The sequence below is a fragment of the Notamacropus eugenii genome, chromosome 1 (assembly GCF_028372415.1).
Source record: "Notamacropus eugenii isolate mMacEug1 chromosome 1, mMacEug1.pri_v2, whole genome shotgun sequence".
Taxonomy (NCBI): Eukaryota; Metazoa; Chordata; class Mammalia; order Diprotodontia; family Macropodidae; genus Notamacropus; species Notamacropus eugenii.
Window position 1 is genome coordinate 353,089,324 of NC_092872.1, and position 13,128 is coordinate 353,102,451.

The 13,128-nt window shown below is 40.0% G+C and overlaps 1 long non-coding RNA gene across 1 annotated transcript in view; it reads left to right on the plus strand.

Annotated features, from left to right (window-relative positions):
• LOC140518249 (uncharacterized) overlaps positions 1–6,153 on the plus strand; it is a 53,835-nt gene extending 47,682 nt beyond the window's left edge. The window contains exon 2 of the long non-coding RNA XR_011971881.1: positions 5,968–6,153. This is a non-coding gene — a long non-coding RNA (uncharacterized lncRNA). The remainder of the gene's footprint in view (positions 1–5,967) is intronic.
• Positions 6,154–13,128: the final 6,975 nt, after the last annotated feature.

A 13,128-nucleotide genomic window follows, 5' to 3' on the forward strand; every position in this document is an offset into this window, starting at 1 on the left:
AAACTTGGACTCAGTCAAAAGGCTACACCCAAGGTCCTAGAAGGCCAAATGTGGCCTTGAGGCCTCAGGTTCCCCACTGTTAGACTTATCTAGTTCTGAAAGGGGAAAGTTGAAGTTCCCCCATTAGTATAGTTTTACTGTCTTTCCTCCTATAACACATTCAACTTTTCCTTGAAGTTTTGGATGCTATACCATTTGACGCATCTATGTTTAACATTGATATTGCTTCTTTGTCTATGTCACATAAATATAGTAAAATGTAGTTTTCCTGCTTATCTCTTTTAATCAGATCTATTATTGATTTTGCTTTATTTGAGATCATGATTGCTACCCCTGCTTTTTTGATGACTTTTATATACTTTTATCAATTCCCTGTAGGTATTTATCAGAGAATTTTGCTAAAAAGATTTTTGCTGACCTCTTTCCTTCTAACTTCTTTTGTGTTTAAGCTTTAGAGAATTGGTCTTAAAGCCAGGAATATCTAGATTTAAGACCTGCCTCTGACCCAGAGTGTCTGTATGACCCTGAAGGATCCACTTAACTTCTCAGTGCCCTCTGTATTTCTCTGAGGCAATGAGGCATAGAGAAGGTACTGATCTGCATTGGTATGGAAAGTGTATTCTTATTGGGGAATTTTGTAGGTCTAAGAAATCACAGGTCCAATCTACATACCTCTCCTTTTGCCTTTATTTCATCATACTATTTGTTTTTTGTTTAAATCCTTCCTTCGAGAGAGTCAATGTGATATAGTAGATAGAAAGTCAGCCTCCAAATCAGGCAAACAAGGGAAGAATCAGGAAGACTTCAAGTTCAGTTCTGACATACATTGAACTGACTGTGTGACCCTTGACCAGTCACTGAATGCCTCAGTGCCCCGGGGTAATACTCTAAGAATATCTGCTGCTCAACAAGTTCCAATCTACAAGCTTAGAGAATTTATCAGGAATTTTGTGTACCAATGAAATCATAGAACTCTTTCCCACTACCTGCATCTCCTACCCCAGTCCTTCTCCCTACTAGATTACAGCTTCCTTGGAGAAAGGCTTGTACTCATCACCAGGCACTATTCTTTGCACATAGATACTGAATAAATACTAGTTACATTTAGTTGAAGTGATTGAGGAGCCCTATAACCCAGTCTGTCAGCCTGACCTCCCTGTAAATCCATTCAGGGTTTCAACAGATAAGTTGGAGGGGACAGGAGCGGTAAGTTGAACCAGGAGAAGGACAAAGGTTCCCACAAATGCTCTAGTTTTCCTTTTTCTGACTGTATCTAGAAGTCTGGAAGAAACACTCTGGCCTTGGCCAGCAAATGCAAAGAATACAGATAGTTCAGATACTTTCCCTGTGGAAATGAATGTGCAGCTGACCTTGAGGGGTAGGTTTGGGTCATCCCTGATGTTACTCAACCTGCTTTTACTGGTAAAACACTTACAGTGATAGTGCTTATGATGTAGGTGGAAAAAACAAACAATTGAACAAATATTTTTGAAATAAATACTATTAGCAAGGCAGAGAAGCAATGTACTACAGCCAAAAGAATACTGGGCTTGAATCAGGAAGATCTGGGTTCAAATCCCACATCTGACAATTACTAACTATGTGACTCTGGTGATCACTTAACCTCTTCCTGAGCCTCAGACAACTCTCCAGAGTGAGATATGAGCTAGCCATTATACTGGGCCATTGTACTGACATCCCTTCATTGGAGGTAAGGTGGTGTCCTGCAGAAGGTACAGAAATTGATGTCAGTGTACTGTAGTGTGAATCTCAGTTCTGATCTAATTGGTTGTATGACCATGGGAAAGTCAAAGTATCATGGAATACAAGAACCATAATCAACCAATCTATTAATCAAAAAGTATGTATTGGCAGAGCCAAGCTGACAGAGTAGAAAGACACAAAAATGCAGGCTCTCCCCACACAGCCCATAAAATACCTGTAGAGAGGGACTCTTAACAAATTTTGGAGCAGCAGAAGCAGAGAACAACAGATTGGAGGAGATTTCCAGCTCAGGGTGACCTGAAAGGCCCACAGGAATTGTCTGTTGCACTGGACACAGAGTGGAACCCAGCCCAGCCTTGGCCTCGCAGTGTGGTGCAGCTCTGGGAGGAGGAGACATCAGGGTGGAATCTATCAGCAGCTGCAGCAGTGGGTTCGCAGATCCCTCAACCTACAGGTGCCAAAAGTCAGTGACAGGGTTTTTTCAGCTGGCCGGGAAGGGAGATGGGCCTTCCCATAGCTCTGGCCTTAGGCAACGGCCACAGAGGCCACATTGGGCAGGCGGCAGCAGTTCCCACTGCAGCCCCTACAGCAGCCCACATCCATTGTTGGATTGAAAAAGTCCTGGGGGCACTGAGGAGCTGACTTTTACCTCAGCCCTGTGTAGACGCCCTGAGGAAGCTGAACTTTATCTCACACTGAATGGCAGCAGAACTGGAGGCCAGGTGACTATGGAGAGGAAACTGCTAAAATTCTGGGAACAAAAATCTCTAGCTGCTCCCAGACCATGTACACACTTGACTATGCCACCTTGGAGGAACTGAGATCTTAGAGATTCGCGGAATATACCCTGCTCTTGACAAAGGATCTAAAAGTCAAGTAACTGGATGGGAAAATGCCCAAAAAAGGGAAAAAAAATAAGACTATAGAAGGTTACTTTCTTGGTGAACAGATATCTTTCCCCATCCTTTCAGATGAGGAGGAACAATGCTTACCATCAGGGAAAGACATAAAAGTCAAGGCTTCTATGTCCCAAACATCCAAAATAAATATTTAATGGTCTCAGGCCATGGAAGAGCTCAAAAAGGATTTTGAAAATCAAGTAAGAGAAGTGGAGGAAAAACTGGGAAGAGAAATGAAAGAGATTCAAGAAAAGCATTGAGACCCAAAAAAGACTCAAAAAAATGCTGAAGAAAATAACATCTTTAAAAATAGGCTAACTCAATTGGCAAAAGAGGTTCAAAAAGCCAAAGAGGAGAAAAATGCTTTAAAAAGCAGAATTAGCCAAATGGAAAAGGAGGTTCAAAAGCTCACTGAAGAAAATGGTTCTTTAAAAATTAGAATGGAACAATTGGAGGTTAATGACTTTATGAGAAACCAAACAAAACCAAAAGAATGAAAAAATGGAAGATAATGTGAAATAACTCATTGGAAAAACAACTGACCTGGAAAATAGATCCAGGAGAGACAATTTAAAAATTATGGGACTACCTGAAAGCCATGATCAAAAATAGAGCCTAGACATCATCTTTCATGAAATTATCAAGGAAAACTGCCCTGATATTCTAGAACCAGGGGGCAAAATAAATATTGAAAGAATCCACCTATCACCACCTGAAAGAGATCCAAAAAGAGAAACTCCTAGGAACATTGTGACCAAATTCCAGAGTTACCAGGTCAAAGAGAAAATATTGCAAGCAGCTAGAAAGAAACAATTCAAGTATTGTGGAAATACAATCAGGATAACACAAGGCCTAGCAGCTTCTACATTAAGGGATCGAAGGGCATGGAATAGGATATTCCAGAAGTCAAAGGAACTAGGACTAAAACCAAGGATTACCTACCCAGCAAAACTGAGTATAATACTTCAGGGAAAAAAATGGTCTTTCAATGAAATAGAGGACTTTCAAGCATTCTTAATGAAAAGACCAGAGCTGAAAAGAACATTTGACTTTCAAACACAAGAATGAAGAGAAGCATGACAAGGTAAACAGCAAAGAGAAGTCATAAGGGACTTACTAAAGTTGAACTGTTTACATTCCTACATGGAAAGACAATATTTGTAACTCTTGAAACTTTTCAGTATCTGGGTAGTTGGTGGGATTACACACACACACACACACACACACACACACACACACGCACGCGCACACACACAGAGACAGAGAACACAGAGTGAATTGAATAGGATGGGATCATATCTTAAAAAAATGAAATTAAGCGGTGAGAGAGAAATATATTGGGAGGAGAAAGGGAGAAATGGAATGGGGCAAATTAACTCTCATAAAAGAGGCAAGTAAAAGACTTTTCAGTGGAGGGAAAAAGGGGGGAGGTGAGGGAAAAAAATGAAGCTTACTCTCATCACATTTGACTAAAGGAAGGAATAAAATGCACGCTCATTTTGGTATGAAAACCTATCTTACAATACAGGAAAGTGGGGGAGAAAGGGATAAGCAGGGTGGGAGGGATGATGGAAGGGTGGGTCGTGAGGGGAGGGAGCAACTAGAAGTCAACACTCTTGGGAAAGGACAAGGTGAAAAGAGAGAATAGAAGCGATGGGGGGCAGGATAGGATGGAGGGAAATATAGTTAGTCTTATACAACACGACAATTATGGAAGTCATTTGCAAAACTACACAGATATGGCCTATATTGAATTGCTTGCCTTCCCAAAGGGAATGGGTGGAGAGGAAGGGATGAAGAGAAGTTGGAACTCAAAGTTTTAGGAACAACTGTTGAGTACTGTTCTTGCTACTAGGAAATAAGAAATACAGGTAATGGGGCACAGAAATTTATCTTGCCCAAAAGGACAAAAGAGAAGATGGGGATAAGGGAAGGGAGGAATGTTAGAAGGGAGGACAGATTGATGATAGGGGTAATTAGAATGCTCGGCGTTTGGGGGCAGGGGGAGGGGAGAAAGGGGGGGCAATTTGGAACCCAAAAGTTTGTGGAAATGAATGTTGAAAACGTAAATAAATAAATTTAAATGCAAAAAAAAGTATGTATTAAATGCCTGTCATGTGCATGGCACAATGCTAGATGTGTTACAAGAAACTTTACAGATCATCTAGCTAATACTTTTATTTTTTACATAGGGCAACTGACGTAAATCCATATAGCGTTAAAATGACAAATCAGGCAGGAGAATAAAGTCTTTTGGCAAAATCCACTATTCTTTCCCTTATAGAGTCATCCCTTCACTTTTCTGAGCCTCAGTTTCCTGACTTCTTAAATAGGAATAATATAGCTTTCTCTACTTACTTCATGGGACTACTATAAGTCGCATGCTCTACTGTAAATTATTATTATTGTCTGATCTTTTGAGCAAGTCTGCTCTAATCCAGTGAACGACTTTCACAATGAGCTCTGCTCACTCAGGTGAGCATCACACTTTTTTGTGTATTCACCTTTTGGGATGGAAATCTTTCTAAAGATGATTACTTATATAGAAGTCACTTTAAGTGACTTCCCTGGGGGGCCACACAGCTAGTAAGTTTCTGAGGGGGGATAGGAATCCAGGTCTAACTGACACCCACCTTAGCACTCTATATTCCCCTCACCTCCCATCAACACCTCTGGAATTTATGCTTATGATCAGAATTAATAACCACTCACATTTCTATATTACCATGTGGTAAATCTGATATTGCTACTGGAAAGCAGATCAAAGGGTGCCTGTTCCTCAGGATACTTTTCTCAAAATGTTCTAGCAAAGATAATAACAGTGCCTATGCTATCACATGGGCGCTGTTATAACCCTCTCGAACTCAATCATTTATTAAGTACTTACTATGATCCAGGTACAAAATTTGAGGACAAAATTGGGTCCCTTTTCTTAAGAAGCATACATCCTAGTGAAAGAAACACAATGTAAATCATTATGTACTTGTAACACATGTATAGCAGATAATTTCCAAACGAAGGCAACAGAAAAGGGAGGCAGGACCTGGAAAAGCCTCCTGCAGAAGAGAGATTCTGAGATGATTTGAAGCCAGTTTACAAATGAGGAAATAACCTCAGAGTGGTAGAATAACTCACTCAAAGTCACACAATAAATGGAACCAAAAAGCAAGACTCTTGACTTTTATGTCTAGTATTCTTTCAGTCTCATTGGGATGGTTTTCCATGATTATGATCGGATAATGGTTATGTTCTTGGTACCTAATGGAGTGTCTAAGCAAAATTGCTCCAATCTGCAGGAATTAACCTGAGATATGAAGTGAATTCTTACATTTGTTCTTAACAGGTTTTACTCTTCCTTCACTGTGTTCCACTTGCTGCTGTCGCTGTGCTTGGAGTAGCAAACCTCCTTTCCTTCCATCAGGAACTCACTGCTTCCATCCGATGTGGACTGAAGAACCAGCTGAGTAAAAGCCCACCTGCCTCTTCTGGGAATAAAGTAAACAATCTTCAATGAAGGGAATTTGTGACATCTGGTATGGCTGCTCAGTGTCTTCTTTTTTTTTAAACTTCCTTCCTGGCCCTTGGCTATGTTCCGATAAGTGAATGTCCAGATAAGTGAGATGTTACAAAAAGAGATGTGTAAACAGATCCTGGACCTTAAAACTTCCCAGCAGAGACTGGGAAGCAGAAACTTAGCTTTTTAGAGTTGGAAGGGATTGCAGAGGTTATCTAGTGTCCTAGTCCAACCTTCCTCCTAGGGTGAGAATGCCTTAGTTTAGTATCTCTGATTGCTCCAACACCTTCAGTCATGGGGATCTCAAAACAACATTGTCAGGTAAGCAGTACAAGTATAATTATCATTCTTTTACAGAATTAGGGAATCAAGGCTCAGAGAAACGAATTGGAATGTTTGTGGTCACAAAGCCAGTAAATGCAGTTTCTGAAACCTAAAACAAGGTCTTCAGTTCAAATTCAGTACTTTTTCACTTGTCTCTCCAGGCATCATCACTTCCTTCAGTCTGCCTTACCCCCCCAGGTGTTTGATCTAATCCTCCCTAAAACATTCCCCCCACCTTTCTCATCCTCCTTTTGGATTTGGTTTAGTTGGTCATTTTCCTTTGTAATCAACCAATCAATCACTGCTTACATTCTAACAGGGAAATAACACATGTTTATAGGTATATACGAATAGATGCAAGGGGATTGGGAGGCACCACTAGCAGCTGGGGAAAACTGGAAAAGCCTAATGCAGTAGATGGCACTTATAGACGTGATTTAATATTTGATGACCTAAAAGACACTAGTGTTCTCAATGAATAGAGAACAGAATAATTCCTCTTCATCATCAAAAAAATATATTCCTTCTCTGATGGGAAGGACCATAAAGTCCCTTAAGCACATGAATTCCAAGGCTGTAAGAAATGATCTGTCTGATTTTTATAAGGAAAATAGTAATGACTCATGTCTATAGAACTTCCAGGTTGATCGAACAATTCCCTCACAACAAAAATGTGAATTGTCAATCAACATTCAACAAGCATTTAAATGTCTACTATGTGCCAGGCACTGTGTGTTGAGCACTGAAAATAAAAAAATAAAAGACAAAAAAAGGTCCTGGCATTCAAGATTTCCCAGTCCAATAAGGGGAGACTCCGTGTAAATAGCTACATGCAAATAGGATAAATTGGAGATAATCAACAGAGCTGAAAAGAACTTTTGAAGTCATCTGGTAGTCTAACACCTTCATTTTATAGATGAAGAAACTGATGCCTAGAGATCTGAAGTGATTCTTTCACAGTCACACAGCTAACAAACAAAAGATATGAAATCTAGAACCCAGGTCCTCTGGCTCCAAATCAAGTATTCATCCATATAACACCACACTGTACAAATATTATCCCCATTTTTCAGATGAAGAAGTTGAGACTTGAAATCACTTGTCCTTCAATGCATAGTTAATAATTGTCTGAGTTGAAATTTGAATTCAGAGTTCCTAAATTCAAGTCCAGTGCTCTTTACTCTGCCACACTGCCTGCTGAGTTCCTTGGTAGACCAACTGGTATTGAAGGGGTCCATAGAGGTCATTATCCTTTTGTCAGTGTGGAGGACCTGAGGAAACTTGTAGGCCATTTTAGATTGAGTCAAATGTCAATGATTTAAGTCAATTAAGAAACTTCTCATTAAAAGTAGGGGGAGGGGAATATTGTTTTAATTGTTTCATAACATACTAGGTTAATTTATTTGTTTTGACTTGCATCTTTTAAATACAGTTTCATCATGTAGTGTGTTTTCCATCTTATCCTGTTACATGGGCAGGAGACCTGGTATTTATTTACTTGTGGGACACTTCCCATCCCCAAAGGCCCATTTAATCATCTGGGCAGGGATGGAGTATTTTTATAGCCTGTGCTCTCTGGCGCCTCCCTTCCTTCTCTGCTTTCACTCCCCCTGTTCTTTTGAATGTATGCCATGGTAGCATACTTACCTTTGACTTTCACACCAGAGCCAATGCCATAACAGGGCGCATATGGGGTCCACCACTTTCGATCCCCTGAATGGAATGCCGACAAGTCTTTCCAAATAGCTCTGGCCTTGGCTCAGGAAATGAGAGCAGAACTTGCAATGGTCAGGGAGCGAGATTGCAACACAATTACAAATGCCTGAAGGGTTGATGATCCAGGATAGGCTTACCACACAGGATCTTTGGAAGAGGATATAAGAAATCAATTTATCATTTAACAGGTATTGACTGAACACTTACTTTTTGAAAAGCCTTACTCTAGGAGAAGCTTCATGAGGGACCATGTCATAAAAGGATTGATGGAAAAACCAAGGAATGTTTAGGTTGGGGAAGAGAAAAATTGAATGAGGATGGATTACAGTTATCTTCAAGTATTTGAAAGACTGTCATATGGATGAAGGATTAGGAAGTTATTTCACTTGACTCCAGAGGGCAGAAATAGGGATACTGTGTTGAAGTTGCAGAAAAGCATATAAATATAATATATTATATATGTTCATAATATAAATAAAACCTGCTAACAATGAGAACTATTTAAGAGTAGAATGGACTACTTCAGGTGTTAGCAAGAAGTTACCTCCTTTTTCCTTCTTGAAAATAAGGGGCATATAATGATGAATGAAACATAATTCCTACTCTTAGGTTTCAGATTTCAGAATTCAGATTCTAGTAGAGAAAATAGGACATATACACACGAATGAGGGAGTCATAGAATTCTAAAGTATTAGCACTGGAGGGAACTTTGGAATATAGACCATAGATGCCCAGTTTGGGAAAGTAACTTAGCCTGAAAGATATAACAAGTCATTGAATTTATAGCTTAACTCGGGTTCAGTGAGTAGGGAGAAGACCATATAAGTTTAAAGGACACAGTGGTTACCAGTCTCTGTTTTAAGCTTCAGGAACCTTGGAAGATTCCATGGAGGAAATGGAATTTAGGTTAGGTCTTGGAATCTGAGTACGATTTGGAAAGGTAGAAAAGAGGCATGCTGATGGGAGAAGGGAAGGGAAACCATGAAAGTCAAAGAGAATGGCCTAGAAGAGCAAGATGGTAATAGGAAACGACATTTATGTGAATTTGCACCATGCATCTGGTCAAGGTTTAATAGGGACAGGCTATAACTGTGTCTGAGCCACCCAAACCTCCTTAACAGTAGTGGATCTTTGAGGGATCCTGTACGTGCTAGGTTATAGTTTTAATTGCTCAGCAGTTCAGTTCGTTGGTGAGTGGGCTGGGAGGAATCTGATCATGCATTGCTTTTATAGGAATCAGTGAGAGTTCTAGGAGGCATAATGCCCTGAGATGATGCCCAATAGCAAATCTGGTTTTGTTGAAACTTGTCACAAATAAGGGGAACTCTGTGAGAGGCAGTGATTCACAGTGTCCTCAGTAGCCCCTCTTACAATCCCAGGAAGCCAGCAAACTGCAAAGGGGTAAATGGACAGAAGCAGTTGAGATTTATGATAGGGAAAAGAAGCTGATGACTAAGGCCACCCACTTACATTGTTATTACTTAATATTCCTGGAAAATCATTGACAAGATAAACAGTTGGCAAGACCATTGATTGACAGATTTTAGCTTAGTACTGAGTATATTTCCAAGTCCTACTTAATACTTGCCTCTTCCAAAATGCTTGACTAACTCTACCTGGCTCTGGTCACTCCCATCACACCTACGCTTGAGTGGTGCCACACAAGCAGACTGCTAAGATGGCATGGAATGTTTTGAATGCTCTCCTTCTAAAGAGTTATTGGAATTTTCATATTCCTCAAATATTTATTTCAACACCACTCTCCTCTTTGAAAAAAAAAAACTTCCTACCTCTTGCAAAACCAAGTCCACACTTAGACCATCTGCAAACTTGCTCCAACCTATATTTTCCACTGAATTTAATGGTGATGGGGATACACACCGGGCATTCATATAGTGCTTTAACATTTGCAAAGGGCTGCCTTATTTGATCCTCAAAGCAACCCTGAGAAGTAGGTGTTTCATGTGTTACCTCGATTTTATAGCTAACACAACTGGGAGACTCATAGAGGTTAAGTATAAACAAACAAACAAGTAAAAATAAGTAATATATAAGGTCATATAAGTTTTAAAAAGTACTCAGAGTAGGTCTTAGACCCAAGTTTCTCTTGACTTCAAGCCCGGTATTCTTGCTATCCCATTATACCACTCAATAGAAAGTCAGAATGGAAAGGGGACTTAGAGGTCATCTCCTTCCAAAGAGATGAAATAGTTTGATGCACCTCTCTGGACCTTGTTTTCCTCATCTATAAAATGAGGATATCGGATTGGGTAGTCCAAGATCCTTTGAAATGTCTATTCCATAGGCTAAAGTTCCAGCATCATAGAATCTCTGAGTTGAAAGAGACCTCAGAGTTCAAATTCTTGTCAAATTCCTACTTACAGAAATCCCTTCTCAACAAGGGGGGCCCGGCCACCATTTGAAGACCTCCAGTGAAGATGTGGCTGCTACTTCTTGTGCTTGGTAGCTCAGTCCACGATTGGGTGGCTTTGATTATTAGGAGATTTTTTCTTACCTGGAACCTAAATCTACCTTTCTGTGACTTCTTTCCATGATGCTTAGTCTCACTCTGGTACCAGGAGTAGAAGTCTGTCTCCATTGCTTTTTCAGTCTTTCAAATACTGGAAGACCACTATCACACCCTCTTCAAGTCTTCTCCATTTAACAGAGATCTGGAATTTAAGCTCTCAGCTTCTAATTCTGAGGCTAGTGTTCTTTGCCCTCTAACATTGCCTCTTCCTCTTTCTCATACTGCTGCCCTGCCCTCCAAACATAGAGTTAAACTGTTTTTATTATTTAATTGTTTTCATTTTGACTGACTCTTCATGACCTCATTTGGGGTTTTCTTGGCAAAGATACTGGAGTGGTTTGACATTTCCTTCTCCAGCTCATTTTATAGATGAAGAAACTGAGGCAAATAGGGTTAAGTGATTTCCTACAGCTAGTAAATTTCTGAGGCCAGATTTAAACTCAGGAAGATGTGTTTTCTTGGCTTCAGGCCTGGCACATTGTACCTCCTGGCTGTCCCATGCCTGGCACATAGTAAGTGTTTAATAAATATGAAGCATCACCAGATACTGCCAGCTGCTAGAGACTTTCATCCCTAACTACCTTCTATTTAACTATTTTGTATATATTCGTACTTATTACCTTTATATTTATACTGTACTCACTTTCATATGCCCTTGTTTTCTCCCTTTGGAATGTAATCTCACTGAGGACCAAGATTGTGTTCATTCTTTGTACTTTTATTACTGCACCTGGTGCATATAGGCACTTAAATACTTGTTGATTGTTTGACTGGTCTTTCTGGAAACAGTTAGTAGGGTCCAGATAATTTTTCTCCCTAACTGGAGGCCTTTCCCTGGCCCTGAAAATCTCCCTAACTTGGCCTGTTGAACTACTACTGGTGATTCTGGCCTCGTTCTCAGGGGCCCTGAAGGTAAATGAGGCATGAGGCCGAGGGTTTCAATGAAACAGAGGCCCAAGCCTAAAGGCAGCCAGCAACTAGCAGATGTTCCTTGCAGATATAAAGAGGACATTGTGTTGTTCGAATTAAAGTTTAAGGGCTAGTGAAGTGGGTGTGTTTGCTACCTAAACCCTCCTGTTGACAAATGGCTCCCAGCTGTCAATTGCTGTGCTCTGTGGACAACAAGAATCTTAAGCGTCTTTTCTCGGGACAGAAACTTCTAAATCGTCCCACAAGGCAAGATTTGGTTATTTTGTTTAGACCAGTCACCATGCAAGAGCACAGCCTAGCCCAGTTCAGTCCAGCTCAGGCTGCACAAGGAGAACAGCCATGTCCTCTCTGACCCTATCTTTATTTTATTGTTTTGTGGTTGAGAAAAGCAATGGTTGGGAGGGAATTCATTTTTCCAAATTGTTGAACAGAGCATGTTTGGAAGAAAAACACACCGTTACATTTGAGAAAAATTATCCATACTGTGTAATAAAAGGCACACAAGGCTCATGACTCAGCCACTACTGACGTATATCTTTACTGAATTTTTATGGGACCTTGTAAAATAGCATCTTGTTAATTTAAAGCTTTGCTTGCTAATTTTCCTTCTGTTTTATTTGTCTAATAAAGTTAGAGATGGCTTCTTTCATGAAAAAAAAGATGCCTCATTGTTTTTTATAGAATGGTGCCTATAGCATGGTCAAATATAACATGGAATTTAGTATCACTGTGGACTGAATCCAATTGGGTTATCAGTGAAAGCCCTTAGAGGCGGTATAGTATAGATGATAAAGAGCTGACCTTGAAGCCAGGGAAACCTGTAGTTCAGGTTCTGCCTCTAGAAAGACCTTAGGCAAGTCACTTAACTTTTCAATGCTCTAAGTTATAAAGAAGTTGCAACATATGTTTGCAGAGAGAGTTTCCTCCCTGTGCCAAGGAAATCACATATCCAACCTCTACTTCCTATGGAACCTTTTAAATTTAATCCTTTTAATTTAAAGCTTCTCTTGCTAATTTTCAGTTCATTTTATTTGCCCAATAAAACCATGGTATCCTGGTTAAAGCACAGAGTGCAGTATAACATAAGCCAACCATGGACATGGACCAAGAGGGTTTAGTGATTGGGGAGATCAGAAAGACCTTGTTATAATAGTGTTGCCTATAATACATTCACATGGGATAGAGCCGAGGGGGTCCGATTCCACTTTGCCAAAGACCTCCTGAGATAAATGGAGGAAACCTGTAAATATCACTTAGTGATGTGGAATTCAAGCACTGGAAGAGACCTTGGGATTACAGTACAGAGTGTCAGAGCTGGGAAGATCATAGATTTAGAACTAGAACGTCATTTAGTCCAAACCCTTCATTTTACAGACGAAAACAACAAAGTAAAGAGACTTGCTCAAGACTACATAAATCACACATAAATCATTTGGAATTTGAAACTAAGACTTTTGGCTCCAAATCCAGTACTCTTTGTACTACATCAA